This window comes from Lichenostomus cassidix, unplaced genomic scaffold, assembly GCF_008360975.1.
Source record: "Lichenostomus cassidix isolate B80296 unplaced genomic scaffold, HeHo_3.0 HiC_scaffold_37, whole genome shotgun sequence".
In the NCBI taxonomy this organism is placed as follows: Eukaryota; Metazoa; Chordata; class Aves; order Passeriformes; family Meliphagidae; genus Lichenostomus; species Lichenostomus cassidix.
In genome coordinates this window covers 1,430,196-1,436,195 of record NW_028147279.1, presented here as the reverse complement: position 1 = coordinate 1,436,195, position 6,000 = coordinate 1,430,196, and the positions used below count along the sequence as shown (strand labels likewise).

At 40.3% G+C, this 6,000-nt stretch overlaps 1 protein-coding gene across 1 annotated transcript in view; it reads left to right on the top strand.

Moving 5' to 3' along the window:
- Positions 1 to 5,217: 5,217 nt before the first annotated feature.
- Positions 5,218 to 6,000, top strand: part of NPHS1 (NPHS1 adhesion molecule, nephrin) — a 34,523-nt gene continuing 33,740 nt past the window's right edge. Inside the window, exon 1 of the mRNA XM_085044719.1 lies at positions 5,218 to 5,246. The gene's annotated coding sequence lies outside the window, so the exon portion shown is untranslated. The remainder of the gene's footprint in view (positions 5,247 to 6,000) is intronic.

The window sequence follows — 6,000 nt, the reverse complement described above, 5'->3', positions numbered from 1 at the left end:
GGGCGGGGCCTGGGGCGGAGCCAATGGGAGAGGGGCTGGGGAGGGAGGGAGCCAATGGGAGAGCGGGGGGGGTGGGGGTGGAGGGGAGGTTGGCCAATGGGAGGGGGAGGTGGGAGGGGTTAAGGAGGCGGGAAGGGAGCGAATGGGAGAGAAGGAGGGGCGGGGCTTGGGGAAACCGGAGCCAATCGGAGAGTGGAGGGGCGGGGCTTACAGGAACCGGAGCCAATCGGAGAGAACGAGGGGCGGGGCTTACAGGAACCGGAGCCAATGGGAGCTGGCGGCGGGCGGGGCTAAGGAGGCGGGAATGAAGCGAATGGGAGAGAAGGAGGGGCGGGGCTTGGGAGAACCGGAGCCAATCGGAGCGCGCGGTGGGCGGGGTTTGGGCGGGAAGAAGAACCGGAGCCAATGGGAGAAGGGCTGACAGGGAGAGGAACCAATCAGAGCGCGCAGGGGGCGTGGCTAAGAGTGGGGCGGGGCCAAACAGACCCGGAGCCAATGGGAGAAGCTCTGGAAAGAACCGGAACCAATCAGAGAGCGGGGGCGTGGCTTTAAGAGGGGGCGTGGCTTAAAAGAACTAGTAGTACCGAGAAGTGGGCGTGGTCTTGTGGTTGGTGGGCGTGGCCAAAGGGAAGGGGCGTGGCTTGGCGAGGAGTTCCCAAATTCCCCAAAATTTGGAGATTCCCGCCAAATTTGGGGTCAATTTTTGGGTCACCAGACACTTTTGGGATGAATTTTGGGATTTTCGGAAATTTTTGGGATTTTCCGAATATTTTGGACGAATTTTGGGGATTTTCTTTTTTTTTTTGGGAGTTCATTTTGGGTTTTTCTGATTATTTTTTGGGATGAATTTTGGGATTCCCTGGGTATTTTTGGAACAATTTTGGCATTTTCGGACTATTTTTGAATGAATTTTGGGATTTCTTGATAATTCTTTCATTAATTTTGGGATTCCCTGGATATATTTGGGATGAATTTTGGGATTTCCCGGTTATTTTTTGGGATTCCCTGGTTGTTTTTTAATTAATTTTTTCATTCCATGATTATTTTTGGATTAATTTTGGGATTCCCTGAATATTTTTAAATTAATTTTGGAATTCCCTGATTATTTTTTAATTAATTTTTCCAATTCCCTGATTATTTTTAATTAATTTTTGGATTTCCCTGTATTTTTTTAAATTAATTTTTCCATTCCCTGGATATTTTTTAATTAATTTTTGGTTTCCCTGAATATTTTTTTATTAATTTTGGAATTCCCTGTATTTTTTAAAATTAATTTTCGCCTCCCCAGATGATTTTTTAATTAATTTTCGCCTCCCCGACCCATTTTTTAATTAATTTTGGGGATTCGTTACCATTTTAGGATTAATTTTGGAATTCTCTGTATTTTTTTAAATTAATTTTTGAATTCTCTGATTATTTTTTTATTAATTTTTGCATTCCCTGATTATTTTTTAATTAATTTTTCCATCCCCTGTATATTTTTTAATGAATTTTTGGAATTCCCTGTATTTTCTTAAATTAATTTTGGGATTTCCTGAATATTTTTTAATTAATTTTTTTATTCCCTAGACATTTTTAAATTTTTTTTTCCATTCCCTGTAAATTTTTTAATTAATTTTGGAATTCCCTGTAATTTTCTTTATTAATTTTGGAATTCCCTGAATATTTTTGGATTAATTTTGGAATTCCCTGTATTTTTTAAAATTAATTTTCGCCTCCCCAGATGATTTTTTAATTAATTTTCGTCTCCCCAACCCATTTTTTAATTAATTTTGGGGATTCGTGACCATTTTAGGATTAATTTTTGGATTTCCTGTATTTTTTTAAATTAATTTTTGAATTCCCTGAATATTTCTTTATTAATTTTTGCATTCCCTGAATATATTTAAATTAAATTTTGGAATTCCCTGGATATTTTTTAATTAATTTTTGCATTTCCTGTATTTTTTTAAATTAATTTTGGAATTCCCTGTATTTTTTTAAATTAATTTTCGCCTCCCCTGATGATTTTTTAATTAATTTTCGCCTCCCCAACCCATTTTTTAATTAATTTTGGAATTCCCTGATTATATTTTTTATTAATTTTGGAATTCCCTGAATATTTTTTAATTAATTTTTCCATTCCCTGAATATTTTTTGATTAATTTTTCCATTCCCTGATTATTTTTTAAATTAATTTTGGAATTCCCTGATTATTTTTAATTAATTTTTCCATTCCCTGATAATTTTTGAATTAATTTTGGAATTCCCTGTATTTTTTTTAAATTAATTTCCGAATTCCTCTGATTATTTTTTAATTAATTTTCGCCTCCCCAGCCCATATTTTAATTAATTTGGGGATTTTCTGGGGTTTTTTTAATTAATTTTTTGCATTTCCTGATTATTTTTTAAAATTAATTTTCGCCTCCCCTGATGATTTTTTAAATTAATTTTTTCCATTCCCTGATTTTAGTAATTAATTTCCGAATTCCCCTGATTATTTTTTAATTAATTTTTCCATTCCCTGATTATTTTTTAATTAATTTTCGCCTTCCCTGCTGATTTTTTCATTAATTTTCGCCTCCCCAACCCAATTTTTAATTAATTTTCTCTCCCCCGCATTCCCCAAATTCCCAAATTCCCACATCCACCAATCAGCGCGCGGGGCGGCAAGGGGGCGGAGCCTCAGGCCACGCCCACTGCCCAAAAAAGGAAATTCCGGAGGATTTTTATTTCCCAAAAAAAATCCAAAAATCCTTCGGGAGGAGAAAAGAGAGAAAAATGGAGAGAAATTCGGGATGGGTGAGTCGGGATTGGGGAGAATTTGGGGATTTTGGGGAAAATTTGGGGATTTTGGGGGGAAATTTGGGGAGATTTGGGGAGATTTTGGGAATTTTGGGGGATTTTGGGAAGAATTTGGGGATTTTGGGGGAGTTTTTGGGGAGATTTGGGGGAAATTTGGGGGATTTGGGGGATTTGGGGGAATTTGGGAGAAATTGGGGGATTTTGGGGAGAATTTGGGGATTTGGGGGAAATTTGGGGATTTTGGAGAGATTTTCGGGGATTTTGAGAGAAATTTGGGGAGATTTGGGGGAGAATTTGGGGAAATTTGGGGGATTTTGGGGGATTTTGGGGAATTTTGGGAGAATTTGGGAAATTTGGGGGAATTTAGGGAATTTTGGGGGTATTTGGGGATTTTGGGAAAATTTGGGGAATTTGGGGAGAATTTGGGGAATTTGGGGAAATTTGGGGGATCTTGGGGGATTTGGGGAAATTTGGGATCTGAAATTTGGAGAATTTGGGGAAATTTGGGGAAATTTGGGGAAATTTGGGGAAATTTGGGGATTTGGGGAGAATTTGGGACATTTTGGGAAAAATTTGGATCCAAAATTTGGGGATTTTGGGAGAATTTGGGATCCAAAATTTGGGGATTTTGGGGGAATTTGGGGGAATTTGGGGAGAATTTGGGGATTTAGGGAATTTGGGGAGAATTTGGGGATTTAGGGGGAATTTGGGATTTGGGGGAAATTGTGGAAGATTTTGGGGGAATTTGGGGAGATTTTGGGAATTTGGGGAGATTTGGGGTATTTTAAGGGGGATTTTGGGGGAGTTTGGGGATTTGGGGAGGAATTGGAAATGGGAATTTTGGGTGAATTTGGGGGAGTTGGGGTTGAGGAGAATTTTGGGAATATTTGGGGGAATTTGGGGAGATTTGGGAAATTTAGGAAGTTTTGGGGTGGATTTGGGGTGGGGATTATGGGAATTTGGGGGATTCAGGGATTTTGGGAAATTTGGGGGAAAATTAGGGGGAATTTGGGAGATTTGGGGTGGATTTGGGAAAATTTGGGAGAATTGGGAGTTTGGGGGAATTTGGGGGATTTCGGGGAAATTTGGGGCAGAATTTGGGGATTTGGGGAGAATTTGGGGGATTTGGGAGGAATTTGGCAGAAATTGGGGAATTTTGGGGAGAATTTGGGATTTTGGGAAATTTAGGGAATTTTGGGGGAATTTGGGGAGAATTTGGGATTTTGGGGAATTTGGGGGCAAATTTGGGGGAAATTTGGGAATTTTGGAGGAAATTTGGGAATTCTGGGGAAAATTTGGGGATTTTGGGGAAATTTTGGGGATTTTGGGAGAATTTGGGGGAATTTGGGATTTGGGGGAAATTTGGGGAATTGGGGGGTTTGGGGATGTTACGGGGAATATTTGGGGAGATTTTGAAATTTGGGAGATTTTGGGGATTTGGGGAGATTTGGGGGAATTTGGGAATATTTGGGGTATTTTAGGGGGATTTGGGAGGAGTTTGGGGATTTTGGGGAATTTTGGGGATTTTGGGAGAATTTGGGGGAATTTGGGAATTTTGGGGGAAATTTGGGGATTTTGGAGGAAATTTGGGAGAATTTTGGGGAATTTGGGAGGAATTTGGGGGTTTGGGAAATTTGGGGGATTTTGGGGTTCTGGGTGGATTTGGGGAAGTTTTTGGGAACTTGGGGGGAAATTTGGGGGGATTTAGGAGGATTTTGGGGAATTTGGGGAAAATTTGGGGGATTTTGGGAGGAATTTGGGGAGATTTGGGGGATTTGGGGGATTTTAGAGAGGATTTGGGGGAAGTTTGGGAGAATTTGGGGAGATTTGGGGGAAATTTCAGGGATTTTGGGAGGAATTTGGGGAGATTTGGGGGAATTTTGGGTTTTTTTTGGGATCCTCGGGGAATTTGGGGATCCCAAGGTGAAATTTTGGGGCTCCTGGAGGCATTTTGGGGGAAATTTGGGTGACTTTGGGGTGATTTGGGGGGAATTTTGGGATTCCCATTGGGGATTTGGGGGAATTTTGGGTTTTTTTGGGATTCCCAATGGGGATTTAGGGAAAGTTTGGGATTTTTTCAGATTCCCAATGGGGATTTGGGGGAATTTTGGGGAATTTTTGGGATTCCCGATGGGGATTTGGGGGAATTTTGGGTTTTTTTGGGTTGGGTTTGGGATCTCCTGAGGAAATTTGGGAGATTTTGGGAGGAATTTGGGGTTCCAAGGTGATTTTTGGGGTTATTTTGGGGCTCCTGGGATGATTTTTGGGTTATTTTGGGAAATTTTGGGGGAAATTTTGGGGAATTTTGGGGAAATTTTGGGGAATTTTGGGGAAATTTTGGGGAATTTTGGGGAAATTTTGGGGAAATTTTGGGGAATTTGGGGAGATTTGGGGGTTTGATTGACCTTTGACCTTTGACCTCTGGCAGGTGCTGCTGGCGCTGCTGGTCATTGAGGTCAAAGGTCAGCGATTATTGATTGATCATTGATTGATTATTTATTGGTCATTGATTGGTCATTTGTTGATCACTTATTGGTCGTTTATTGATCACTAATTGAGCATTTATTGATCATTTATTGGTCATTTGTTGATTACTTATTGGTCATTTATTGGTCACTGATTGATCATTTATTGGTCATTTATTGATCATTTAGTGGTCATTTATTGGTCACTGATTGATCATTTATTGGTCATTGATTGCTCACTCACTGGTCACTCATTGATTGTTTATTGATCACTTATTAATTGTTTATTGGTCACTCATTGGTCACTCACTGGTAACTCATTGATCATTTATTGGTCATTTGTTGATCAATTAATTGTCATTTATTGATCATTTATTGGTCACTCATTGGTCACTCACTGGTCACTCAGTGATCATTTATTGATCATTTATTGGTCACTCACTGGTCACTCAATGGACACTCACTGGTCACTCACTGGTCACTCACTGGTCACTCATTGGTCACTCATTGGTCACTCCCTGCTCTCTCACTGGTCACTCCGTGGTCACTCCCTGCTCCCTCATTGGTCACTCACTGGTCACTCATTGGTCACTCATTGGTCACTCGGTGGTCACTCATTGGTCATTTATTGGTCACTCATTGATTACTCATTGGTCACTCACTGGTCACTCAGTGATCACTCAGTGGTCACTCAGTGGTCACTCAATGGTCACTCACTGGTCACTCATTGGTCATTTATTGGTCACTCACT